Source organism: Salmo salar, chromosome ssa28 (assembly GCF_905237065.1).
Source record: "Salmo salar chromosome ssa28, Ssal_v3.1, whole genome shotgun sequence".
In the NCBI taxonomy this organism is placed as follows: Eukaryota; Metazoa; Chordata; class Actinopteri; order Salmoniformes; family Salmonidae; genus Salmo; species Salmo salar.
The window spans coordinates 5,732,113-5,752,642 of record NC_059469.1 but is presented as its reverse complement, the minus strand read 5'-3'; the positions used below and the strand labels follow the sequence as shown (position 1 = coordinate 5,752,642).

The 20,530-nt window shown below is 47.0% G+C and overlaps 1 protein-coding gene and 1 non-coding gene across 3 annotated transcripts in view; both read right to left on the bottom strand.

Moving 5' to 3' along the window:
• The window catches only part of LOC106589364 (glutamate receptor ionotropic, delta-1), a 453,450-nt gene that overhangs the window by 152,695 nt on the left and 280,225 nt on the right, over positions 1 to 20,530 (bottom strand). The window lies entirely within an intron of this gene.
• On the bottom strand, positions 19,660 to 19,712 carry LOC123731487 (U7 small nuclear RNA). The gene has a single exon (XR_006762640.1). It is a non-coding gene; the product is annotated as a U7 small nuclear RNA (small nuclear RNA).

Below are 20,530 nucleotides of genomic sequence, written 5' to 3'. Positions count from 1 at the left end.
CTCCATCACTCTGTTTTGCTCTGCTACAGGCCCGGGATCTTACACACTGAAGGCCTGAGGATAAAAGGGCTGGCTAGATTGACCCGACTGCTGGCCACTGTCTGCTCCATCACCCAGAATAGCCAGAGTGAGAAATGTGAGTGAGAAATGTGAGTGAGTGAGTGAGTGAGTGAGTGAGTGAGTGAGTGAGTGAGTGAGTGAGTGAGTGAGTGAGTGAGTGAGTGAGTGAGTGAGTGAGTGAGTGAGTGAGTGAGTGAGTGAGTGAGAAATGTGAGTGTATGTGCCTGTGTATAAAAAAACGGATGAGAGTGTGAAGAAGTGAGTGAGAGAAAGTGAGAGAGAGCGAGCAAGAAAGTGAGAGAGAGAGACTGCAAGAAAGTGAGAGCAAGAGAGAGAGAGAGAGAGAGAGAGCACAGGTGAGAGAGAGAAAGAGAGCAAGAAAGTGAGAGAGAGAGAGAAAGAGAGCAAGAAAGTGAGAGAGAGGGGAAGTGAGAGAGGAAGTGAGAGAGAGAGAGAGAGCAAGACAGAGAGAGAGAGCGCAAGAAAGTGAGAGTGAGAGGGGAAGAAAGCAAGAGAACGAGAGTGTATGAGGGAGTGAGAGCGGGTGGAAACGGGGAAGATGAGGCTCCAGACAGAGATAGATGATCCGTTGGCAGCCATGATTTTCCCAGAGAATACAGTGGAAAAAGGAACAGAGGAGATCATAATGAGGTAGAGGAGAAGAAGGCCAGCCGAGGGGCCCTCAGGACACAGGGGCCTGATAAGAGCAGACAGCCAGCTAGATAAACTCTCCATGCAGCAGGGAAACACATTCCTCATAACACAGCTGGCCTGGAGTGTTGCCTGCCCTGCCTGTCTCTTTACCCACACCCTGGCAAGCACACTATGGTCCCTACAGTATCCACAACCACCATGCCAATCATGAACCAGGATCTGGGCTTACAGGATACATTGAATATGGCGATTCTCCTTTAACACCAAGAAAGCAGCCATTCAACTTGCCATTCACCAGCTTTCCAAGCTTAATAATCTCAGAATATGCTCGGTACATACCAAAGAATGGAGTTTTATTGAGCACTTGGGCCCCCGAGTGGTGCATCGTCTAAGGCACTACATCTCACTGCTAGAGGTGTCACTACAGACCCTGGTTCGATTCCAGGCTGTATCGCAACCGGCCGTGATTGGGAGTCGCATAGGGTGGCGCACAATTGGCCCAGCATCGGCCGGGTTAGGGTTTGGCCGGGGTAGGCCGTCATTGTAAATAAGAAATAAAGGTTAAATAAAAAAGCAACTATCGTCGTTACGGCCGGTATGTACTTCCAAATAAAAAGTTACATGCAACCGAAAAAAAAAATGCCTTGTCTGGAAAGAATCGAAGTATCGTTTTTGACCAAGTGCGCATGCACCATATTCACCTCTTCTGCACCACCTGTAATATTAGTAATGGAATTCAAATACACTAAATATAGCCTATCTGGAAATATACAATGACTGTAAAAATGTACCCTATATTGTCTACTTAATCTACCTATTGCTTTCCATGTAGCGCGGGTGAAACCACAGATTGATATGGTGTTCATACACTGTTGTAGGTGAGAAAATCAATGACCTTCCCTGCTGCTGGATCAGCCGACCTGTGAGCGGCAGTAGTTATTGATTTTATTAGAGGTGCAGAAGAGGTGGATTTGGTCAAAAACAATACTTTGATTCTTTCAGTAAAAACTCCATTATTTTGTAAGTACCGAACGCATTTTGAAATGATTAAGCTTGAAAATCTGGTAAATGACAAGATGAATGGCTGCTTCCTGGGCTTAAATGAGAATCAGCATATTCAAAGTCTCCTGTAAACCCAGATTCTGGTTCAAGGGCCACACAGCCACCTTCACACCCAGCTAGCAGACTCTGGATGACAGAGGATGGGACAGAGGGTGTCCAAGTGGTCTCTCAAGCAGTTATAGACACCTGTATGGTCTTGGAGTGGCTCCAGAGGCCCAGTCAGGGGTACGCTGAGGTAAGCTGAGGTGATACTGAGAATTGTAAATCATCCACCGCCAAACCTGACAGGCTGACTCTACTCATACCACCATGAAGTCTATGGTGCTTACTCAGCAAACCGCTGTAAAGTACCATAGCAGTGCCTTACCGAAACTTCCACATTAGTACTAATCAATTGTCTCTGGCATTGTCATCCTCCTCATCATCATCATCAACATCATCATTATTATCATCATCAATCTCATCATCGCCATCATAATCACCGTTATCCTCATATTCATCATCGTCATCCTCATCAAATCCTCCTCATCATCATCATCATCATCTCTATAGCACTGGCAGGTTGTCAGCATCAGATAATACGTGCAGCAACACAGCGAAAATGGGGGGAAAAAACAGACTCATTACTTAAACAGATCTCTTGATCTGATCATTTCGAAGTGATGACATTTGGCTCGCTTAACTCAACCTTTCAGGCCGACTCCCAGACAAAGCCAGCTTCTGAACAGTGACACCACCTGTCTCACGGCTGTGCTTGCAAACGCGGCATTGCGAGCAATGGAGACACCACATTGCATATCGTCCTTAATAGATTGGCTCAGCCACGCACACACGTGCACATGTGCTCACACACACACACACACACAAACACACACACTGCTGAGGTAACCTGTTCACTGTTTCCCCATGTCATTGCCCCCAGCAGGACACAATGAGCCCTTTTTGGATAATGACATTTAGATTGATGTAATCCGAGTCCGAGGGAAGGCCATTAGCTGGCCTGATCTAATGGAACCTCCTCTCTTTTTTTAATCGCAGTAGGGGGAGAGTTTTCTCTATGCTTAAAATTCCACTCGGAAAAAACCCTATCGGACGTGCATAATTATTCCTGGCCACACCCGTTTGCTCCTGCAGGGGAATGTGGCAGTGATGGATACTGGTGTCAGTAGGTGGGTGGGTAGTGTGTGTGTGTGTGTGGGGGGGGGGGGGCTGCAACAGGCAGGTGTGACTCACAGCACGTTGGGAGTGGAGTGCTGAGTTGGGTTTCTGGTTGGGGTGGTGGTGGTGTTGATGTTGGTGGTTCCAATTTCTCACCTAGGACACTCTGGGCATAGCTCTCTGTACTGGCCATAAGGATGAGAAGTGGAGGGATCTGTATCTGTATGATGGAAAAGTGTAACAGTCTGGATTCACAGTGGGAAGAAGCAGCGGAAAGGGAGAAGTTCTGTAGTGATGGTTGGAAGAACCCCTGCTTTTCTGCCAGGGTGACCCTATGTGATTAATACAGTCCAACTTTCTACAGCTGCTAATAAGCCCCATCCCAGCTCACTCCCAGCCCTAAACTCTCCCATGATAGGCAGTGAACTAGCAATCCTGGCCCTGTCACACCCCATCTTGTCCTTAGGGAGTGGCTACTGGGAGCTCCCCGTCGCTTCCATTCAGCCATTTTGGAATCTGTGACTACATAAACCAGACACAACTGGTTTCAAGTGGCCAAGAGACGTCATGTGATCTCCTACAGCTATCTAATGGACAAACTGGGAATCAGACAGAGGGTATATTTACATCAATGGATAGGTAGAGACTTCAGCTTCGTTACGGTACGCTGCACTTTTAAAATGGTTGTGTTCCAATGGGAATTAGCACATATTTAGAGTGCCACCATCATTTCTTTATTCCTACAAAACTTTACAAAGATTTATTTTGTTACATCCCTATTACTAGGCTATTCAAAATCAAATACAAATTCACTGTAATTGTCGGCTAACTCTGTAAGCTGCCCTGCACAATCAATGAAACAACAGCATCGCCTAGGGCTATACGTTCTCTCCCAGACGTGTGGATAGAACATTTGGAGCGTAGCATAAGGTAACAAGTCCATCCAGTAAGCATAATAATAGTCCACACTCAAAGGCGATTACTCAAATTAGTTTAATTTTGGAGTATAGGTTAGACAAATTATGTACAAAAGACATCTTAAATCATTTTTTTTAATGTTTTTCTGCTATGTGTAATACGTGGTAGGCTATGTATTGTATAACAGCACAAGCAACATTTTAATATGTTTTTTTTGGGGGGGAGGTCATGGGCTCATAAGCCCATGGGTATGCATAAGCTCTAATATGCATATGAGGTTAATTAATCATCACCTTAGAAAGAGCTGTCCATTTTGTTGTGTTAGGCTTTGAAACAACATCCACAATGACCATGTTCTACACTCAGATTCAACCTGCTGTTGAACTTCTTTCTTCAAATTGATCATCACAGATACTGTTTTGATGACAAGTGTTTGATGTGATTTTCGATTGCATTTGCATTCATGTCAGAGTGGTTAGAGGGACAATAGAGCCCTGAGTACCAAACCATTAGGATCTCATGGTCAATAGTAAGTTGGGTACTACCAAAGCATGTCGAGGGTGCATAAAAGGAGATTACCGTGAGTCACGTAGAAATTTAACTGCGGTCATGACTCATGACTGCCAGTGTGGCAGTAATACTGTCAACACAACAGCCCTATTCATCACCCATAGGAGACTTGAACCTCACCCAGAGAGCTGTGCATGACAGTGTGTGGTTAGCTAGCCAAATCCTTAGCTAGATTTGGCCAAAATGACCCTAGAAATAGAATGCCATTCTAGTTCTGGTTAGACAGCTGACGATGTACTCTCCACATACTGTCTTTATAGGCATATCAATGTGATATTTATTGAATAATTTTTTTTAACATTTTCTTTGTAACACAAACACACCCATCGATTTTTCTTTGATAAATGTATCTACTCTCAAACTGGGTGATGTTAGTGAAATGTCCATATATAGTCTAAACCTGTAGGGATATAAGTAGTTCTGGGATTTGTCCCCCGAGAAATCTGTAACAGCGGACATAAGAGGACACAAGACAAAACTAGCCAGTTATAGAATATTGTGTTGTATGAAAGCTGAGCTGACTGAACACCGGGCATTCAACAAGCAGTTAATACCGTCCCCATGGTAGCATGTCTTTATACATGACAAGATGAAACGTTGAAACTAAGTTACAAGCTGCTTTCGTTGCAAGGTTGTCACAACGTCCACAGAAGGTGGCGCCTCTCCCCGTTCGGGCGGCGCTCGGCGGTCGTCGTCGCCTAGCTGCCACCGATCAGCTAGCTGCCACCGATCTCCTTTTCTGTTTCATTTGGTAATGTCTGTTTAGGTTAGCACCTGTTTTGTGTTAATTCATTAGTGGGGTATTTAGTCTGTCTGTTTTGGGGTTGGGTTTGTGAGGGATTATTTTGTGTCATCTTTTCGTAGGTTGGGGATTTGATGTTCCTCTGCCGTACTGTATTAGGCATTAGGGTTTGCTGGGCTGCGTCCCGACTCTTTTTAGGATTCTATCCTTCATTGGAGTTTTGTACTCTGCCTTGTTTAACGGCACTTTTTGGACTTGTTCATTAAACGTGTGTTTTCACGTACCTTGGTCTCCTGCGCCTGACTTCACCCCTCCTGCATGTTAGAGTCAGTCTGACAGAATCCCGCACCATATATCATGGAGTCAGCAGGAGCAGAAGCATCAACCCCATCCGTGGAGGAACGGGTCACCCAGCACGCCAACATCCTCCATCGCCTGGGTACGGCTATGGACCAGGTGTTGGCGCGTCTAGAGAGCTGGGAGAGAAGCGCTCCCCCACCCACGCCAGCTGTTTCCCGACACCCTGCGCCCCTACCAGCGCCGACAGAGTCCAGCCACAGTGGGATTAAGATCGCGCTCCCGAGGGAGTTCAATGGGACGGCCGCTGGGTGTAAGGGGTTCCTACTCCAGCTGGAGCTGTACCTAGCGACCGTTCGCCCCACTCCGTCAGGAGAGGAGAGTGTTAGTGCCCTCGTCTCTTGTCTCACGGGTAGAGCCCTAGAATGAGCCAACGCCGTCTGGGAGGGTTCAAACTCGGCTAAGGACAATTACCTGAGTTCACCCACCGCTTCCGGGCGGTATTCGATCATCCCCCGGAGGGCAAGGCGGCGGGTGAGTGACTGTTCCATCTGAGACAGGAGACGAGGAGCGCCCAGGACTTCGTGTTGGAGTTCTGGACCCTAGCCGCTGGAGCGGGGTGGAATGAAAGGGCCCTGATTGATCACTACCGCTGTAGCCTGAGAGAGGACGTCCGCCGGGAGCTGGCATGTCGGGACACCACCATCACCCTGGACCAGCTCATTGATCTGTCCATCAGACTGGACAACCTGCTGGCTGCCCGCGGGCGTTCCAATCGGGCCCTTTTCGTTCTACCTCCCAGCCCTCCTGCTCCAAGATAGGGGGGGCTGCAGCTAGGAGGACCGGAGGGGGAGGCTTTTCCTGCGCCCACTGTGGTCGCAGAGGGCACACTGCCGACCGGTGCTGGAGAGGCTCGCCCGGGAGTTCAGAGGGCAGGCAGAGCACCACTTCAACACCCCAGGTGAGTCAGCACCAGCCTCACCCAGAGTCCCCTGTCGGCCACATGCATGCCTTAGTTTCTTTTCCTGAGTTTTCCCCTCACTCCCAGCATAAGGCGCTAGTCGATTCAGGCGCGGCTGGGAGTTTTATGGACCGTGGGGTCTCCAATAAGTTAGGGATTCCCCTGGTTCAGTTGGACCAACCCTTCCCCGTGCACACCCTAGACAGTGGGTTCGATTCCCACGGGGGGCCAGTACAAAAAAATATATAATAATAATAATAAATAAATGAAATGTATGCATTCACTACTGTAAGTCGCTCTGGATAAGAGTGTCTGCTAAATGACTAAAATGTAAATGTATGGTGATGCGGGGGGGGTCATGAGGAGCGTATCAGCCTCTTCCTCATTGATTCGCCGGCATTTCTGGTGGTACTGGGAATTCCCTGGCTGGCCACTCACGATCCAAAAATTTTGTGGAGACAGGGGGCTCTTAAGGGGTGGTGGAGGGAGTGCTCGGGGCAGGTGTATAGGGGTTTCCATTGGTGCGATTACCTCACTGATGAAGGGGGGCCCGGTGTGGCTGCGGTGGTCGGCGGAGGCGGACAGAGCCTTTTGTCGGCTGAAAACCCTGTTTACCGAAGCCCCAGTGCTGGCGCATCCGGACCCCTCTTTGCCATTCATGGTGGTGGACGCGTCCAAGGCTGGGGTTGGAGCTGTGCTGTCACAGCGTTCGGCCGCGCCCCCGAAGCTTCGCCCCGGTGCTTTCTTTTCTAAGACGCTGAGTTCGGCGGAGCGTAACTATGATGTGGGGGACAGGGAGTTGCTAGCCGTGGTCAGGGCCCTGAAGGTGTGGAGACATTGGCTTGAGGAGGCGCAACACCCTTTTCTCATCTGGACTGATCACCGTAATTTGAAGTACATCCGGGCGGTGAGGAAACTGAACCCTCGCCAAGCGGGCTATGTTTTTCACGAGATTTCAATTCACTATCTCGTACATACCAGGTTCCCAGAACATCAAGGCCGACGCACTGTCTCGTCTCCACGACGCCGAGAAGCGGTCCATCGACCCCACGCCCATACTTCCAGCCTCCTGTCTGGTGGCACCGGTGGTCTGGGAGGTGGATGCGGACATCGAGCGGGCGTTGCAGTCAGAACCTGCTCCACCTCAGTGTCCCGCGGGTCGGAAGTACATCCCGATCGGTGTCCGCGATCGACTGATCCAGTGGTTGCACACGCTACCCTCCTCGGGGCATCCAGGGATTGAGCGGACGGTGCGGGGTCTTAGAGGGAAGTACTGGTGGCCCACCTTGGTGAAGGACATGAGGCTCTATGTCTCTTCCTGTTCGGTGTGCGCCCAGTGTAAGGCCCCTAGACACCTGCCTAGAGGGAAACTACAGCCCCTCCCCGTTCCACAGCGACCATGGTCCCACCTGTCGGTGGATTTCCTCACGGATTTCCTCAGTGTAAGGCCCCTAGACACCTGCCTAGAGGGAAACTACAGCCCCTCCCCGTTCCACAGCGACCATGGTCCCACCTGTTGGTGGATTTCCTCACGGATCTCCCGCCATCTCAGGGGAACACCACGATCCTGGTCGTTGTGGATCGGTTCTCTAAGTCCTGCCGTCTACTCCCTTTGCCCGGTCTTCCTATGGCCCTACAGACCGCGGAGGCCCTGTTTACTCATGTCTTCCGGCACTACGGGTTGCCTGAGGACATCGTCTCTGATTGAGGTCCCCAGTTTATGTCCCGGGTGTGGTGGGGGTTTATGGAGCGACTGTGGGTTTCGGTCAGTTTGACCTCAGGTTTTCACCCCGAGAGTAATGGGCAGGTGGAGAGAATTAACCAGGATGTGGGCAGGTTTATGTGGTCCTATTGCCAGGACCGGCCGGGAGAGTGGGCGAGGTTCGTGCCATGGGCGCAGAACTCTCTTCACCACTCCTCTACTACCCTGTCGCCCTTCCAGGTGGTGTTGGGTTACCAGCCGGTCCTGGTGCCCTGGCATCAGAGCCAGACTGAGGCTCCTGCGGTGGAGGACTGGGTACAGCGCTCTAAGAAGACCTGGAGTGCCATCCAGGAATCCCTTAAACGGGCTGTGGGACGGCACAAGGAGAGCACTGATTGCCGCTGCAGTGAGGCCCCCGTGTTTACCCCGGGGGACAGGGTCTGGCTCTCGACCCGGAACCTGTCCCTCCGCCTGCCCTGCCGGAAGTTGGGTCCACGATTTGTGGGGCCGTTTAAAGTCCTGAGGAGGATGTGTCTCTCCTCAGGCCGGTGGTAGCTGGTCCACTGCTGGACGCTGAGGTGCGGGACGTCCCTCCGCCCCCCCTGGACATCGAGGGGGCCCCGGCGTACACAGTCCGGTCCATCTTGGACTCCAGGCGTCGGGTAGGGGGCCTGCAGTACCTCGTGGACTGGGAGGGGTACGGTCCGGAGGAGAGGTGCTGGGTACCGGTGGAGGACATCTTGGATCCATCACTGTTGTGGGAATTCCACAGCCTCCACCCAGATCGCCCTGTGCCTCGCCCTCCGGGTCGTCCTCAAGGCCGGCGTCGGCGCGCTGTGGGTGCCGCGCGTCGGGGTGGTACTGTCACAACGTCCACAGAAGGTGGCGCCTCTCCCTATTCGGGCGGCGCTCGGCGGTCGTCGTCGCCGGCCTACTAGCTGCCACCGATCTCCTTTTCTGTTTCATTTGGTAATGTCTGTTTAGATTAGCACCTGTTTTGTGTTAATTCATTAGTGGGGTATTTAGTCTGTCTGTTTTGGGGTTGGGTTTGTGAGGGATTATTTTGTGTCATCTTTTCGTAGGTTGGGGATTTGATGTTCCTCTGCCGTACTGTATTAGGCATTAGGGTTTGTTGGGCTGCGTCCCGACTCTTTTTAGGATTCTATCCTTCATTGGAGTTTTGTACTCTGCCTTGTTTAACGGCACTTTTTGGACTTGTTCATTAAACGTGTGTTTTCACGTACCTTGGTCTCCTGTGCCTGACTTCACCCCTCCTGCATGTTAGCGTCAGTCTGACAAAGGTGTTGTAAAACACATTCCAGTGTTGCAAACAATTTTTCAGGGAGAATCGCTATTGGCTCCTTGATTTCTCGTGGGAAGTCTCAAAATTATTTTTTGCTATTGCCGCGACGACGTCACAGCACCAATTTGCCTTGCTACAGCACAGCTGTGGTCCCCGATGTAGTGTTTACTGCGTCCCCTCCCCTTCTGCTTCTCTGCCTTGGTGTGCACCGTTGTTGTGACTTCTTTTTGCGGCAGAATTGACTGGGAAAAGTTACTAAATGCTATCAAAACCATAAAAGTTGGTGGCAAAACTCCCCAAAGGCAGCCTGAAATGTATCTAAATTTGTCGCTAGCCCCTTTATGACTAATAGTCACTGAATGGGTCTGACAACTCATTGAAATTGGCAACACTGGTAATTTGTAATTGTTACTGTAATGTTTTTTGTTGTTGTATGGGCTGCTTCTCAATCCATCGCTTCCGCCAACGGCAGCCTTCCGCATCTGCGGAGGAAGGTGGCCAAGCTACGTCTGTAGCGTTCAAACGGTTTGGTCCACAAACTACTAGGGCTAGAGAAAGATGAGGCTCTCACAAATACGTACATGTTGGTTGTTTTGCTAGAACGCTCACAAGCTTCACAAACTACACATGAAGGCTGCCCGGTACCAGTTAAACAAATGAATGGAAGTACTGTATGTGGAAGTAGTTTAGTACCTAAATAAAGGGCTTAAATATGTGTAAAACACATTCTTTATATTTTCCTGATGTTTTTATATCTCTCAGATATAGGACAGCATTTAAAAACAAACTTCCTTTAGATTTATTTTTACTATCTGTTTTTCCATTTATGAATATGTTATTCAATGTGATTCTATGGGCTAATAGCAGTAAGGCCAAATTCAATATTCAACATTTTTGGGGGATACCTAAATCAAATATCTAAATGATCCTTGCTATGACCATCTTAAAACAATCCCCCCCCCACCCCCCGCTTAGACTCTAGAGGGTTTTAAAGAACAATGTACTGTACACAATGGGGATCTAGGGTATTGCATCAATAATTCAAGTTAATAGTGACACGTTTCTTCCTAGTTTGTGCTCACAACATGTTGACATGATACTCATTTCAAATGCATGTTCTTACTAAATCGACAGAGTGAAGCTTTTTGCTGTTACACTATTCCCTGGTGTTAGCTACATCGTTAGACTCAGCACTTTCACTGTAGCTAGCTCGGCATTTCACTTTGTCAGCACTCAAGGATTTGAGCTTTAAGCCTGATGACATCCTCTTCTGTTCAAGCCAGCTGCAGCTGTTATCATGTACGCTGCCATATTGCTTTTTATTAGAGTTAAGTGAGTTGACAAGCACTCGTGGAGAAGTAAGGATAGACACCCAGCAAGGAACATAGAACATTCAGACAGACGCCTTAGAACAAATGGAAACAGAGCCTCTGTGTGTGTGCCTTGTGTGTGTGTGTGTGTGTGTGTGCATACCTGCGTGTATGCCTTTGCATGCCCTTGGATGGTGTTTGTGATGTTTGCATGGCGTCTATGATAATGGGAACATCGGATATAGCGATGGGTCCTGATGAAGTACTCCTGGCTTGTCTGACAGACTGACGTTCTCCCTGCTGTACCATCGATGAGCCCTCCACTCAAGCCATACTGACTTTTCAAACTGCCTCAATTCCAATCATTTTGAATCGTAATTTGATGTTCATTAGTGAATGATGTACATGGTTAACAAGAGGAACACAATGGAATACGTTTCTATACATTTTTGTGTTATCCTCAAAATGTGATTTTTTTTATTGTCATATACAGTATCTCACAAAAGTGAGTACACCCCTTACAGTTTTGTAAATATTTGAGTACATCTTTTCATGTGACAACACTGAAGAAATGACACTTTGCTACAATGTAAAGTAGTGTGTACAGCTTGTACAACAGTGTAAATTTGCTGTCCCCTCAAAATAACACAACACACAGCTATTAATGTCTAAACCGCTGGCAACAAAAGTGAGTACACCCCTAAGTGAAAATATCCAAATTGGGCCCAAAGTGTCAATATTTTGTGTGGCCACCATCATTTTCCAGCACTGCCTTAACCCTCTTGGGCATGCAGTTCACCAGAGCTTCACAGGTTGCCACTGGAGTCCTCTTCCACTCCTCCATGACGACATCACGGAGCTGGTAGGTGTTAGAGACCTTGCACTCCTCCACCTTCCGTTTGAGGATGCCCCACAGATGCTCAATAGGGTTTAGGTCTGGAGACATGCTTGGCCAGTCCATCACCTTTACCCTCAGCTTCTTTAGCAAGGCAGTGGTCGTCTTGGAGGTGTGTTTGGGGTCGTTATCATGTTGGAATACTGCCCTGCGGCCCAGTCTCCGAAGGGAGGGGATCATGCTCTGCTTCAGTATGTCACAGTACATGTTGGCATTCATGGTTCCCTCAATGAACTGTAGCTCCCCAGTGCCGGCAGCACTCATGCAGCCCCAGACCATGACAGGCCCATCACCATGCTTGACTGTAGGCAAGATACACTTGTCTTTGTACTCCTCACCTGGTTGCCGCCACACACGCTTGACACCATCTGAACCAAATAAGTTTATCTTGGTCTCATCAGACCACAGGACATGGTTCCAGTAATCCATGTCCTTAGTCTGCTTGTCTTCAGCAAACTGTTTGCGGGCTTTCTTGTGCATTATCTTTAGAAGAGGCTTCCTTCTGGGACGACAGCCATGCAAACCAATTTGCAGTGTGCGGCGTATGGTCTGAGCACTGACAGGCTGACCCCCCACCCCTTCAACCTCTGCAGCAATGCTGGCAGCACTCATACGTCTATTTCCCAAAGACAACCTCTGGATATGACGCTGAGCACGTGCACTCAACTTCTTTGGTCGACAATGGCGAGGCCTGTTCTGAGTGGAACCTGTCCTGTTAAACCGCTGTATGGTCTTGGCCACCGTGCTGCAGCTCAGTTTCAGGGTCTTGGCAATCTTCTTATAGCCCAGGCCATCTTTTTTTCAGATGCACAGAGAGTTCTTTGCCATGAGGTGCGATGTTGAACTTCCAGTGACCAGTCAGTATGAGGAAGTGTGAGAGCGATGACACCAAATTTAACACACCTGCTCCCCATTCACACCTGAGACCTTGTAACACTAACGAGTCACATGACAACGGGGAGGGAAAATGGCTAATTGGGCCCAATTTGGACATTTTCACTTAGGGGTGTACTCACTTTTGTTGCCAGCGGTTTAGACATTAATGGCTGTGTGTTGAGTTATTTTGAGGGGACAGCAAATTTACACTGTTATACAAGCTGTACACTCACTACTTTACATTGTAGCAAAGTGTCATTCCTTCAGTGTTGTCACATGAAAAGATATACTCAAATATTAACAAAAATGTGAGGGGTGTACTCACTTTTGTGAGATACTGTAAATCATACATATACAAAAGAATGTGGACACCCTTTCAGATTTGTGGATTCGGCTATTTCAGCCACACCTGTTGCTGAAAGGTGTATAAACTCAAGCGCACCGCCATGCAATCTCCATAGACAAACATTGGCAGTAGAATGGCCTTACTGAAGAGCTTAGTGACTTTCAACATGGCACCGTCATAGGAAGCCAACTTTCCAACAAGTCAAATTTCTGCCCTGCTAGAGCTTCCCCAGTCAGTTGTAAGTGCTGTTATTGTGAAGTGGAAACGTCTGGGAGCAACAACGGCTCAGCCGCGAAGTGGTAGGCCACACAAGCTCACAGAACGGGACCGTCGAGTGCTGAAGCGTGTAGCGCTTCATGAAATGGGTTTCCATCACCGTGCGCAATGCCAAGCGTCGGCTGGATCGGTGTGAAGCTCACTGCCATTGGACTCTGGAGCAGAGGAAACGCGTTCTCGCTATGCGGACAACTGTTAGGGTTTAAGATTAGACTTGTCAGGCCTGTGAGTGATAGAACAACAATGTATTTTATCAGTAGCAGCACAGCAGATCACGTATCTCCGCGTGTGACGAATGATACAGTCTCAAACAGCACATCCATTTCATATCTGTGCCAAGGTAAATGGCATACAAATCTGCTTACAATCACCATTCAGCTCAGTAAACCATCACAGCACTATCCTGCAGTGTACGAGCCATAAAGTAAATCACATTTGAGCAGGACTCATTAGAAGCAGGTATAAGGACCGGGCTTGGACACATGACACTTTGTAAACAGAGCGGGATTAGAGGATTCTTGAAGACAGGGTGTTTCTCCAAGTTTCATCCCCCCTGCACGATGCTCTTAATCATTGTTAATCACGGGATTTGTCTCCCATCAAATAAGTCCTTGCTGGCACAGTAGGACAGCATAAGTAATGAGGCAGGACATGTGTGAGGGAAAGGAGGAGAGAGGAAGAGAGAGGATGAGGAGAGGGACTGAGAGAGACGGAGAGAGAAAGAGAGAGAGAGAGAGAGAGAGCTGAGATGATGGTAGTTGGCTTGGCTGGGATTCATGTTAAAAAAGGGCAAGTCATCTGTAATACTTCTATGTAGATCTGAAGTGTGATTTATTTAACTGATAATGCAGAGAAGCTGGTGTTTCGAGGATATATTGGCACGGGTGTTGTTAGGCCCGAGACAAAGTCGAGGGATGGCAAACCATGCCAATACATCCTCCAAACACCGACTTTGAGGGCATTATCACTTTTATACAACGGGTTACTAACATATTCAAATAATGACATGTTCATCAACAACTTTTTTTTATTCATTTATTTATACCTTTTCATCCCTCCACAAGATATAGTCCCGACACAAATCTACGGTTGCTACCCAAGCCAGCTGGTCGGTCTTTCCATCGGTTCGGGTGCTAGCTAACTAAATGTCACGTCAAAAAGTGCAGCCAGAATAACAACAAAGTAGCTGCATTTGCATTTGTTTAAGCTGTTTTCTAGAGACTTTTCTATACATCCATAACAATGAGCAAATGGGGAGCGATTTCACTTGGCATAGAAAATGAGCTCACCCGTCAGGACACTGTTGTTCAGAGCAGCTAGCCAACAACACAGCTAACACAATCACTTCAAACTGAAGCTGGAAACACTGCAAACTAGCTGCCTTTCGTTTTGTTTGACCTTTTTTCAATTGACATTTCTTTGTATATATCCATAAAAATGATGCCAGCTGATTCATGATTTCGACTTGTTGAGAAACGCTGCCTGCCTGTTTGTCTCGTCCCGACTCCCGACACGTTAATTTCTATAGGACAGCTTGAGATCAAATTTGAATATTGAAACAATGTTGCAGATGTCGGAGAGACAGACAACAAGGTTTATACAAATCTCCGCTGGTGAAAACGAAATGTTAGTCTAAAAGAAATGTGAGATAATGTCTAGATGCTTTTTATAGTGGAGATCAAGTTTATAAAGTGCCTGGCTGGGCTGATGAGACAGTGGATTGCACAGTCAGATGGAACAGAGTAATGTCATAGAATTAACCAGTGATAACTTGTGGAATAGACACCGGCTGGAATGCGGTTTTAACCAATCAGCATTCAGGATTAGACCCACCCGTTATATAAATACAATTAACATATGGACTGTATGTCCTGTACATAATTGTGTACTTGTGTTCCAAACAAAATGTTTCTTAATTTACGTACAACAGCAATGAGACAAGTATCTCCCATTACCATCACAACTTCTTGGAAAGATAGCGCAAGCCTGAAGTCAATATACACTACATTCAGTAAGGTACAACTATAAATACTTTATTACAGAGAGAGCATCATTTCATGTCGGTGATAGATGTTCATGGTACTTGAAATGCAATAAGTTGATCTCTTCTCCAAATGTAGCCCCCGGATAGCCTATTTTCTGATTGCAGAACATTACCCCTTACTTAAAAAGGCTAAGTGCAGAGAAGCCTGTCTTGATATATATTCAGGGTTGCTGGGATACAGGGCTGCTGTAGTCACTGTGTTGTTCAAGACTGGCAAATATCTCAAACTTTTGACAAACCAAAAATGAATGGCAATCATAGAGTTCTGTCAATATTTTGGAAATCGAACTTAAATGCTTGAATCCCACTGGGGACTTTTGGTCAATTGCACACAGGCCCAAGGTGTCTTGACCAAGAAATACAAATTTGTATAAGAAGAATTTGTGATGCAACTGGCCTGAAATGGACTTTTATCACCAAACTTCAGCCTCTATACCCAAATTAAGTCTAGCCAGAATGAATGACCTCGCTTGAAAAAAAGGTGTAGTGTACAAAAAAAAAAGCAAATCCTTGTGAGTTGTTTGATTGTGTGTGTGTGTGCACACACGTTTGAGCCCGACTGCGTGCATTAAATGTTTTACATTTTAGTCATTTAGCAGACACTCTTATCTAGAGTGACTTACAGTAGTGAATGCATACATTTCCTACATAAAAAAAAAAAAAAAAAAGTATTTTATTTTTCTTCCGTAGTGGTCCCCCGTGGGAATCAAACCCACAACCTTGGCGTTGCAAACACCATGCTCTACCAACTGAGCCACACGGGACCTGTGTATGAGTGTCCGTGTGTGTGCCACAGCTCTCTGACCTTCCTTTAATCACTCCCCATGCTTCAAAAAAATACCTCTCTCACCCCAACCCCTGTTCTCTCTCCTCCTGCTGCTGGGTTGGCTAATGAGAAACCTGGCATTCTGTCATTTACCGTGCACACAAACACACACACGCACGCACTGTCCCTCCACCCACACACACAGAACCTCCCCTCCCTCACCCACATACACAGCTCTCCACATGCTCCTCACCCCCCTCCTCAGGAGGTGGAACCTTGCCCACCACGTGTCATCCGTCATCTCCTGGCTGCCTGATGGGCAATGCCACTCAATCTGTCTTCCCTAGCCACGACAGCCCCAGCCCGGCCCAGCCTCCCTCTCACCTCAGCGGGCAGAAAAAACACGGGGAAAAAGAGGAGGAAGACTGGCAGAATGAGGATTGATGGAACACCCTGACAGTGTCCCAAATGGCACCCTCTTCCCAGAGCCTATAGGGCTCTGCCCAAAAGTAGTGCACTATATAGGCAATAGGGACGTACGCCTTCAGTGACTGAGGTCTGGCAGGGCCCTACAAGGGAACAGCGTTGTTGGGAATAAATTAAAAGCGGTGTCACTTCACAATCTGAGGCCTTGGTAAGTCTGGAGGCAGCACTGCGGTGAGCTGAGCATCTGCACAGTGTGAATGTTAGGTGAAATTCACAGACTCCGCAGGAGAGACAGGGGACCGAGAAGAGAGACAGGAGCGAAAACACAGCGTTGTACTGGTGGAACTGCACTAGAATGTGTGTTTAGCAAGGGGTTTACCCATCCTTATCGTGCCTTCCATCCTTCTATTAACTTTCCATCCACCCACCTATCCCTCCATCCTCAACTTGGGCCCTAAAACAACAGCTGTGTAACAGCTCTGAAGGTGAGATAGGTCGTGGTGCGTGAGTACTTTTCTCCGCAGCCAGTAAATTGTGTAAGCCCATATCCTTGCCAGTTCTACCGATAGAACGTCTCTCAAACAACCTCGGACGTCTCTATTGAAGATCGACGCACAGACGCGGATTGTCATGTACCATTGCTTTGGCTCGAGAAAAAGACTAGATTACAAGTTCTGTAAAGCTCTGTACAGGAAACCACACCGAGCTCTTTAACACCCGAGGACATTAGTAGACCGCCATCTCTTACTGACCACATATGGCTGTCGTTCTACTTGGGATTGCAGCGTGTCTGAAGAGAGAGCGCACTCCCACATCAGAGATGCCAAAACAGCATCCACTAGCTACCACATCCAGCAGCTAGCAGAGAGGAAACATGAATATTTCAGCGCCAAATGATTAAAGTCACCTAGTCCTTTTCATCATTGTTTAAAGTAAGTGAACATGTTCAATGTTGACCTCCTCTCCTCTGGAGCGGGAAGGAAAGAAAAACAACTGAACGAGGCAAAATGGAAACTGGGTGTGAACACTAACAACTGAGGAGAAGCCGCTGATTGAAAGGAGACGATTGCAGGCATTCGGTTAATCACTGCATCAATCCTTCTCTTCTGTGGACATCACTCGTTCTTCCTGACAAAGGTATGCTCTGGTATGTTTTCTAGGAGCAGCAGGGCTTCCTCTCCTGTATAGCATAGTTGCTGAAGACTCTTCACCGAGTGTTAGAACTGAAAGCCTGAGTGTGTGACTTTGGTGTGTGTGCGTGGGCGTGGGAGCAGCCTGAATCTTGACTGAAGGGAGACACAGCGGGGGTCCTGGGTACCTAAAGGGGCAGTGCCATGGTTCTTGCTGTGCCTTTAACAGACGCTGTCTGCATTTAGTCACAGCATTTACCACTCACAAAAAGAGATAGCAAAGGCGCAGGAGATAAAAGAGTGCCACAAATTTCACAGCACCGTGTGGATTACCTCTGCACCAGCCTCCCCTCTATCTCTCTCTCGCATACTCTCTCTCGCATACTCTCTCTCTCTCTCTCTCGCTCTCATATTCAACCACAGCCATATTGTTTGGAAAAGGGAAGAAAGATCACACATATCTCCTTTCAGCCACTCTAGCTTTAATCAGAGACTCAGCAAGGTAGTCTGTGTGAGACACTGCTCTCATATGTGCATTCCCTGTGTCCTGGAACCTAGGCTATGGACAGCTTACAAAATGGCTACTAAGCATGAGCGTGGAGTCTGGAATCATAGTTTATTGAATCACAAGTGGATGTGAATGGCACATTTACGCTTGAAAGCGAAAAAACATTTCCTTGTCACATCTCAAAAAGACTCATAACGCATTCATGTTCTTAAAGAGGCAATTCACCTTGTGCTTTTACTATGTCAAACAATTGTAACATATAGGTGGCTCCAGGAATCAAACCCACAATCCTGGTGTTGCAAGCACCATGCTCTACCAACTGAGCCATACAGGACCACAAACATGGCGGGTGAGCCATGTCTTCTTACCCTAGCCTGTCGGTTAGTGCTCATTTGCCATAGTCACACGAGGGAACAAAACAGCCCAGACATGGAAAACAGAATCAATCATCAAAGCAGACACCTGGCTATTCCTGTACACAGTGGCTCACCACCCCGTCACGTGTACACATAGATTTCCACTCAGTAGTGCTGAACACCAAGGCAATTTTTTAGTGCTTGCTGACAAAACGCTTTATCATTTCTATTATTATTTGTGAGATACAACCTCTAAATCAAACATAATGTTCCGTGTGCTGTCCTCAATCAAAATGAAATAAAAAGTCAACGATTTCCTTGAACAAGCGTATCACGACGTGTCATATAAATTACATAAAGGCATCCATTATCTGGAGATATCCACACCACACTGAACCAGGGACTTGTGAAGAGACCGAGACTGAGACTGAGACTGAGACTGAGATAGAGACAAGCTGTGGTGTCATCATAGTGGGTGTGTGTGTGCTCCTGTGGTACGGATGTGCCTTTATATTCTCTTTCCATCAATGACCACACATTCTCGGACAGAGCTACTGCAGGATCAGACCTTCAGGGTGTTACTTGTCCTTATACTAAACGTCCAACTGCCCAACAGCCACTTGAAGTCAGGCGGCAGCAGTGTGGGATTGCAGAAAGAAACTGCCAGAATATCTCTTTGCAAAGTACCTTGAATTTTGTCTCATGTCTACTCAAGTGAGAGTGCTCACCTGTCATCTCTGACAGCTACAACAAGACAGGCTGCTGCGTCATTTTATTCCTCAGACGGCCAACCGACTACATCTCGCCCACCAGCACCCCGGCTATACTTCCCCAAAAGGCCACAGTAGAAGAAAAAGGAAATAACTCTCAATAACACACTTGGCCAACAGAACTGTCTTAGTAACTACAGCATGACCTACACACCTTAGGGATCAGAGAGGAGCAAGAGGCCTTAACACTCTAAGCAGCCTACATGAAATAATACTATGGTATACTATGGTATAAATACTGTAGTATTCACTGTAGTCAGAAAAAAAATGACACTGAATACTGTAGTATTTAGTATTAATATTTAGATTTACCCATAGTATAAATACTGTACTAAAATAAAGCTGTAGTACATACCATGGTAATTAATGTAGTGTTTTTGTGGATTGTAGTACACAGAAATATTTCCTGTAGTGTTTTTGCGGACTGTAATATATTGTCGTATTTACTGTACTGTTTTTATGGACATTACTGTAGTATTTACCACAGTATAGTGTTTGTGTTTTATTATCTTTGACATACTGTAGAAATGGAGGCTTTCTCCTTCATGAAACCTACTGGAGAAATTCTAAAAGAGCACATTTTCCATAACCTGTAGGTAATGAGGACTGGGGTCTGAAATGGATAGTTCAGCGCTTCTCTTTTCTTTATTACTTGTAGGAACACAATATGGTATATACTTGGCATGTAAGTTTGTCATGTACAGTATGGGTGGCACAAATTGCGATATGGCGGAAATGTTAAAAAAGTGTAGTGTTTTTGCGGAGAATATTGTAGTATTTCCGAGAGTGTTTTTTGTGTGTGGATAATACTGTAGTATTGAGGGATACTACAGTGTGTAGTGTAATATTCTACAATATACTACAGTAAGTACTGTAGTATTCTATAGTAATCTGTAGTATTTTTTCATGTGGGAAGTTGAAGTGAAAATCACTTGTCGATCCAGGGCAATGCCAGTGGTGCAGCACTCAACACTCGTCACTAATAAACAAGTCCAAATCTCCCCTCCAACCAATAGACAGTCTGTCTGTCTGTCTGTCTGTCTGTCTGTCTGTCTGTCTGTCTGTCTTTCTGGAGGCTGGACAGAATAGATGTAAGAACACCAGACTCCATCCAGACAGACAGGCAGTGTTATTTTACAGTATGGAACAGCGTGTCTGGTTTACAAAGCAGTACAGCTAATTCAAATATTCACAAACATTTCCCGAGGCAGAGTAGCAATGGGAGTCGGAGTATGACGAGGCATTAAAGATTAAAGCAGGTAGCTGCCACCGGCGCCCAGTTTGACTGACATTCCAAAGAGAATGCAGCTGCCCAGTCAGAGGTGCCATGGTTACACCTTCTTCTCTCATTGCCTGCTAAAATTAAAACTTCTAAAAATATACAGCCTGCCTGGGCTGAG